The 8,056-nt window shown below is 43.2% G+C and overlaps 2 long non-coding RNA genes across 2 annotated transcripts; both read left to right on the top strand.

The window, feature by feature from the left end:
• The first annotated feature begins 328 nt into the window (after positions 1-328).
• Positions 329-1,080, top strand: LOC140229272 (uncharacterized). Its single transcript, XR_011901279.1, has 2 exons — positions 329-601; positions 984-1,080. It is a non-coding gene; the product is annotated as an uncharacterized lncRNA (long non-coding RNA).
• Positions 1,081-5,613: 4,533 nt separating this feature from the next.
• On the top strand, positions 5,614-7,536 carry LOC140229018 (uncharacterized). The gene is made up of 2 exons (XR_011901262.1): positions 5,614-7,058; positions 7,440-7,536. It is a non-coding gene; the product is annotated as an uncharacterized lncRNA (long non-coding RNA).
• Positions 7,537-8,056: the final 520 nt, after the last annotated feature.

Genomic DNA, 8,056 nt, shown 5'->3' with positions numbered 1-8,056 from the left:
CTTGGTTAATATGGTGGTAATAGTTACATTCAGAATTAATTCACAACTCCTGTAAGATAGAGTTTGATTTATATCAGTCAAGTAATTCAGTTTGTTGAATAAGACTTCCAGGTGAAGTTTCAAAGGTAGATATTAGGTTGGATTTGACACCAGTAATGATGAAGATTAGTGATAATTTTGCTGTGTGGACAGTTTCAGTCTAAATAATGCATTTGGACGTCAGGATGAATAAAGACTGTCTTTTGTGTTTTTGTGTTTTGACATACGTGCTTTACGTATTACATTCATAAGTACATGTATGTGGTTTGATGTATATGGTAGCGTACAGGCTGAAATATTTCATTTTCATGTGATATGAAGTGTACGTTATTAAGGCATCTTAAGCAGCTCTGGCTTAAGGGAAAGTATAATTTGCCTTGCTCAAATGTACGAAGGCAAACGCAGTGCCACACATGTAGGCATATAATGTGTGATGTAAGTGATTTTGCATTTTCCATACAATCCTTTGCAATTTATTGCATCACTTCACAGCTTGGGACAGGATCACAATCCGAATGCGTCCAGAAGGGTAAAGCTTCTAGGCTTGGAAGATCACAAGTCTGTAAGTCTGGTATAGGGTCTTTACATGCATATCACGGCCTGTAAATATTATTATTATTTTTTTTTTGTAGACATTGCAATAGAACATGAATATTGCTACAGTGTCACCTACAAAGTGTAATAATATTGATACAGTGTGACAGTGGATGGATCATGACATTACAAAGCTGCCATTTCATGATGTGTAGTGAATACATGCATGGATAAAAATATGTATGTATAATGATGCAGTACAAGACAGTGTACTATTGTTTGTTCACAAGAAGCAAACCTTTTTGTGTGTTAATGGAGCATTATATCCATATACATTCAATTTATTGTAATCCATAGAAATGTATGTTTGATATATTCATACAGTGTATCATTCATTGTTTCATTTGCAGTTTTACCGTTCGTTTCACATACATGCGCACACGCACTTGGGCTTGCGCATAGACAGCAAGGAGGAGAATTGATTAAAGACAAGAGTGCAACGTTCGACTCGTCTGTCTGCGATTTTATTCTTGTTGTGCATGTGTATACGGTTAGCTGACTGGATAGGATCTAGTGCTACCGGTACCTAGAAATCCGAGGCCAGCATAGTAAAAAGACTTATTCTTCGGGCCGAGTAAAGAGACTTATTCTTCGGGCCGAGTAAAAGAACTTCATCGTCAGGCAGAGTGAAGAGATTTCACATCGCTTACCGTACGCAAGGTTTCATCATGTCGACGAAAACAGAACCTCGACAACAAGGAGCGGAGTCACCGCAAATGCCGTCGCTGTCCACGCAGGGTGACAGACGTGAGACGGGGAGCGTGTCTTCGAGACCGTCTTATGCAAGTAGACATTCGTCAGTGGCCTCTGAGGCTTTATTAGCTCGTGCAAAGGCAGAGGCAAGTAGAGTAAGATTAGAATTTGCTCGAAAGGAAGCAAATTTTGCAAAGCAAAGGGCTGCTCAGGAAGCAGATCTTGCAAAACAAAGGGCTGCTCAGGAAGCAGATCTTGCAAAGCAAAGGGCTGCTCAGGATGCAGAACGTGTAGTGTTAGAGGCAGAAAGAGATGCTGCTGTAGCAGCAGTGCAGGTTTCTGTCCTCGAAGCAGGCTTAAACGAATGTGAGGAGTCTGTAAAAGGTATTGAATTGAATCTCATGCAAAAAGATGTCAATGAACGTGTGGAGGATTATTTGTCCTCACTTGATGTAGATGGTAAGATTCCAGGTGATGGAAATCACATCAACCAGGGGAGTTCAATTCCCTCCCCTAACTTTGTAAAAGAAAATCAGGAAGGTCAAGTACAAACAAAACTTGGTGTACCTCCTGAAGATGGTGTGTATTCATCCCAGTATGTTGGGATGTCCAAGTGTGACAATGAAACAAAGAGTGTTAATCGTAGGGAAGGCACTGCTATCCCATCTAACTTAGACACTGTAAACGTAGTTTCTGACATAAGTAATGTATTACTTAAGAAGGAATTGGTGTCAAGTGGTTTGGTTAAATTCAATGACTGTGCATTCAGGTATAGATCCTGGAAAGCTACGCTCGGACGTGTTATCACAGAGCTCCAGCTGACACAATCCCAAGAGATGGGCCTGATCATGAAGTGGTTGGGTAAGGAATCTTCCCAACTGGTCTCTGCCATTCATGACATCCATGTTGACCGGCCGAATGTTGGCGTGAGTAGAATGTGGGAACTCCTTGACAGGAAGTATGGCTCCCCAGAGGCAGTAGAACACGATCTTCAACAGAGGATTGAAGATTTCCCTAGACTTACACATAGGGAGAACGAAAAACTAGAGCAGTTTGGTCATTTGCTCCTGGAGATCGAGTATGCTAAAGAGAATGGGGATTTCCCAGGTCTTCTGCATTTGGATTCTGCCAGAGGCTTGCAGCCATTGGTACAGAAGTTGCCATACAATCTCCAGGAGAAGTGGGTAATGGAGGGATCCCGATACAAGGAAAGGTACCGGGTGACTTTCCCTCCTTTCAAGGTGTTCAGCGAGTTTGTTCGCTATCACGCGAAGATTCGCAATGATCCCAGCTTCATGTTGCCTCGTGACATGAAGCATCAGGAAGTTGCGAAGAAAACGGTCAGTGTCAGGGCTACTGACGTGAAGGAGGTTCGTCCTCCGGCTTCAAAGGAGTTTTGTCCTATCCACAAGAAGCCACATTCGATCGTTGAGTGCAAGGTATTCCTTGCAAAAACGGTACCTGAGAAGAAGAATCTTCTCAAGCAGTACCAGTTGTGTTTCAGGTGCTGTCTCCAGGGACATGCAGCCCGGGAGTGCAAGGCAAGGGTGAAATGCGAATCATGTGGCAGCCAACGCCACTTAACGACTCTTCACTGGGAGAATAGTAACGAATCTGCGAAGAGTACGCAGAAACCTGAAGACCCTCCCAAAGACAATCCTCGAACCAACATCACAAGTGCATGCTCCAAGATGAAGGGTTCAAAATGCATAGGAGGTAAATGCTGTGCAAAGATTGTTCCAGTACTTGTGAGGTCAAAGAGGGATTAAAAACGTTGTGGTCAAGACATATGCAGTCATAGATGACCAAAGCAATAAGACCATAGCCACATCTAAACTCCTAGATAAGTTTGATGTTGCCTATGATGAGATTAGCTATACGCTACGCACATGCAGTGGAGAAGTGTCCGCCCACGGAAGATGTGCTGATGATTTTGTGGTGGAGGATATCCACGGCACTGTCTGTTTGTAGTTGCCAACAGTCACAGAGTGTTCATACATTCCGGATTTCAAGGATGAAATTCCTACTCCAGAAATAGTTCATGCATACGATCATTTGAGGAGCGTTGAGATCCCACCAGTTGATCACAATTGCACAGCAACTCTGTTGATAGGCAGGGATGTAGTTGAGGCGCACCATGTCCTAGACCAAAAGATTGGACCAACTGACTCACCATTCGCACAGAAGTTATGCCTTGGCTGGGTTATCATTGGTGATGTATGCCTTCAAGGGGTCCAGCGAAGTGCTGGACAGACAGTGAGGATTTCTCCCTTGCGCACTCAGATTCTTTCTACGGGCCAGCCCACATGCCTAGAACCCTGTCCGAACGAGTTCAGGTTGAAACACTTTTTTGACAACGAAGATGACAGTATCAGTCTGTCAATCGAGGAACAACAGTTTGTCCATTTGATGGTAGAGAAGGGAGGCTTAAAAAATGGCAAGTGGACAGCTCCACTACCCTTCAAAGAGCAAAGGGATCGCCTTCCCAACAATCGTTCACAAGCTTTGAAAACTGCTCAAATCCTCCAGACAAATATGCAAAGGGATCCAATCAAGAGAGAACACATGTTGACATTCATGGAAGGGATGATTTCCCAAGGTCATGCAGAGGTGGCACCACCTCTAAGTGCACATGAAGAGTGTTGTTGCCTACCACTAGTTGGGGTTTATCATCCCAAAAAGAGAGGCAAAATCAGAGGAGTCCTCGATTCCTCAACGGAGTTCATGGGATACTCCTTGAATAAGGTTCATCATGAGATGAAAGGCTCATCGTGGCTTACCGGTCCTCAGAAGATAGCTACTCAGGAAGTAGTGAATCCAGTGTCAGAATTTCCACTTGTAGATCCTGACCTAGATGAAGAGATAAAGCAAGAAGTGAACATCCAGGTCACCAAAACCAGTGTGGAACTGCGAGGACTTGTTCCAAGGTTTGAAAAGTTCTCAACCTGGAAAAGCCTAGTCAGAGCGTTCCGTCTGCTCATACACATTGCTCACTCATTCAGCTCCAGGAGTGGCAATGGTTGCCATGGCTGGCACACATGTAGCAATACAGGTGTTGAATCTGTGCGTCATGCAGAGATGATGATCGTGAAGGAAGTACAGAAGCAGATCTTCCATGAGGAATATGAATGTCTCAGAGAGGGAGTACCTCTACCTTCTAACTCCTCAATACGGGACTTAGCACCCATCCTGAACCAAGATGGTTTGATTTGCATTGGTGGTAGGTTGAGGAAGTCCTCACTTCCTGTTATAGTGAAGCACCCGGTATTGATCCCCGGCAAGAGTCACATTGCCAAGCTCCTTGTGATGCACTATCACAATAACGGGCACCCTGGCAGACAGTTGACAGAAGGTTCTCTGCGTGACGCTGGGTTTTGGATTACCGGGGGCAAGAGAGTCATATCTGCCGTTATCCACCGTTGTGTGATCTGCCGCAAACTCAGAGGGAAGACTGTGCTCCAACGCATGGCTGACCTCCCTCAAGAGCGTCTGAAGATCGGACCTCCTTTTTCCCAGGTTGGTGTAGATTGCTTCGGACCATGGGAAGTGGTCACCAGGAAGACCAGAGGAGGTGCTGCGAAAAGCAAGAGATGGGGAATGATATTCTCCTGCTTGACCTCCAGAGCTCTTCATATCGAAGTTCTAGAGGAACTGAGCACTTCGTCATGTATCAATGCACTGCGGCGATTCATGGCTGTGCGAGGCAAAGTGGAAACCTTTTGGTCCGATAGAGGATCAAATTTTGTGGGAGTCTTGAACAAGGTGTTTCGCACCTTTCTTGAGAGGAACAACACAGAGTGGAAGCTAAATCCACCCCATGCCCCACACATGGGAGGAGCCTGGGAAAGAATGGTAGGCCTATTCAAGAGAATTCTCAATGGCATTCTCCTCGAGACTAGAGAGAAAAGTTTCACCCATGAGACTTTGGTCACATTCATGATGGAAGCTATGGCCATCGTGAATGCTAGACCTCTTGTTCCACTGAGCTCTGATCCAGAGGACACATCTTTCCTCTCACCTTCGGTGCTCTTGACTCAGAAACATGGGAGCATAGAAGAGGTGCTTGTCGAGGATTGCAAGCGTAACATGTACACTGCTCAGTGGAAACGTGTCCAAATCCTGGCCGACAGGTTTTGGAAACAATGGAGACTCCGCTACTTGCAAAGCCTTCAGCAGAGGCGCAAATGGACAAGTACGGAGAGGAATGTCATGAAGGGTGACATAGTCCTGTTGAGAGACAGGGAGGTCAAACGAAACCAGTGGCCTCTTGGGATCGTTGAGAGTGTTGGTACTGGAGATGATGGTTTAGTCCGTCAAGTTCAAGTCCGTCTGCCTGCAACTGGAAAAACCTATTGTAGGCCAATCCAGGAGTTAATTTTGTTGGTTGAGGCGGAGTAAACGCCTGTTCATGGTCAGTTTGAAGGCCACTTGTTGACAATTGTTTAGTTTTAGAGTTTACATTTCGCATGTAATATGTACCATAAGTTATGTGTATTTGTATTCAATCAATAGGGGATGTGTTGTGGACATCCTAAGTAACATTTTAAGTTCTGGAATTTTAACGTCCATCGGACGTTGGGGGGGAGTGTGCTGTTCGCGCTGAATTGTTGTTGCAATTTCGGCTTCTCATACGTAGGCTAGCATTAGCGCGTCAAACATAGCGATGATTGTGTGTTAAATGTATGCGCGCGCGCAATATATGGTAGTGTGATTTTCGGCCTTCCATAATGGGCTAGAAAGATGGCGCACGAACCGATGGTTTGCTGGTTCGTGAGTCTAGCAAAAATGCAGCAAATGTATAAGATTATCACACGATAATCACAGAATCCCGGATGGAAGTTTTGCATCTGATGGTTCTGCGTAAGTTTACGATTATTACGTTGTTCACAGTTCTTGATAAAAGAGAATTTAAATGCCTTTTGTGTGTCCGGATATCATGAACGGTCTAGCGTACGTGACGCTAGTTTAGGTTATGTACGGTGCATATTGATATAACGTAGGACTGATTGCTACGCATTGTGTATTGTACGTTGCGTGTAGAGTTATTGTAGTTGTAGCGTTGTAGACTTGCATTGGCTCTTTGTGTTACCACTTGGCCGTGAGATGATTATGTGTAGAGCAGTATTCAGAACTTGGTTAATATGGTGGTAATAGTTACATTCAGAATTAATTCACAACTCCTGTAAGATAGAGTTTGATTTATATCAGTCAAGTAATTCAGTTTGTTGAATAAGACTTCCAGGTGAAGTTTCAAAGGTAGATATTAGGTTGGATTTGACACCAGTAATGATGAAGATTAGTGATAATTTTGCTGTGTGGACAGTTTCAGTCTAAATAATGCATTTGGACGTCAGGATGAATAAAGACTGTCTTTTGTGTTTTTGTGTTTTGACATACGTGCTTTACGTATTACATTCATAAGTACATGTATGTGGCTTGATGTATATGGTAGCGTACAGGCTGAAATATTTCATTTTCATGTGATATGAAGTGTACGTTATTAAGGCATCTTAAGCAGCTCTGGCTTAAGGGAAAGTATAATTTGCCTTGCTCAAATGTACGAAGGCAAACGCAGTGCCACACATGTAGGCATATAATGTGTGATGTAAGTGATTTTGCATTTTCCATACAATCCTTTGCAATTTATTGCATCACTTCACAGCTTGGGACAGGATCACAATCCGAATGCGTCCAGAAGGGTAAAGCTTCTAGGCTTGGAAGATCACAAGTCTGTAAGTCTGGTATAGGGTCTTTACATGCATATCACGGCCTGTAAATATTATTATTATTTTTTTTTGTAGACATTGCAATAGAACATGAATATTGCTACAGTGTCACCTACAAAGTGTAATAATATTGATACAGTGTGACAGTGGATGGATAATGACATTACAAAGCTGCCATTTCATGATGTGTAGTGAATACATGCATGGATAAAAATGTGTATGTATAATGATGCAGTACAAGACAGTGTACTATTGTTTGTTCACAAGAAGCAAACCTTTTTGTGTGTTAATGGAGCATTATATCCATATACATTCAATTTATTGTAATCCATAGAAATGTATGTTTGATATATTCATACAGTGTATCATTCATTGTTTCATTTGCAGTTTTACCGTTCGTTTCACATACATGCGCACACGCACTTGGGCTTGCGCATAGACAGCAAGGAGGAGAATTGATTAAAGACAAGAGTGCAACGTTCGACTCGTCTGTCTGCGATTTTATTCTTGTTGTGCATGTGTATACGGTTAGCTGACTGGATAGGATCTAGTGCTACCGGTACCTAGAAATCCGAGGCCAGCATATGTACTTGCTAGCAAGAGCTTCTGCTCGCAAGCAATATTGCTTGTTTTTATGCATACGGATTCGAGTAAAAGGCTAGCACAAGCAATTGCTAGCGTTTATGCATCCGGCCCACTGACTGATTCCCATCACTGCTTGTAGTAGCCCGGATGTGCCAGATCGCACGTGGAGAGAGGTCTCCTTCCTCTCCAACGAAGTCAGACATCCTACCTGTTTTTCATCACATTTTGCGTGCTAACCACTGGACATTCCCGTTGTTGAAACGAAAAAGTTTCTTACACTACATATGAGTAATTTCTTGTAGATTTATACCACTCCTGCACAATAGTGTGGTCTTTCTTTTATGAATATGAAAATGATACTAAAAAGGGAACGTCCCAGTTAAGCAAAACCTCAAGCTAATTTTACAGAGCTTGGAAAA

This window comes from Diadema setosum, chromosome 5 (genome assembly GCF_964275005.1).
Source record: "Diadema setosum chromosome 5, eeDiaSeto1, whole genome shotgun sequence".
Classification (NCBI taxonomy): Eukaryota; Metazoa; Echinodermata; class Echinoidea; order Diadematoida; family Diadematidae; genus Diadema; species Diadema setosum.
Note: the sequence above shows the minus strand (reverse complement) of the source record. Positions and strands in the feature narration are given on the sequence as shown.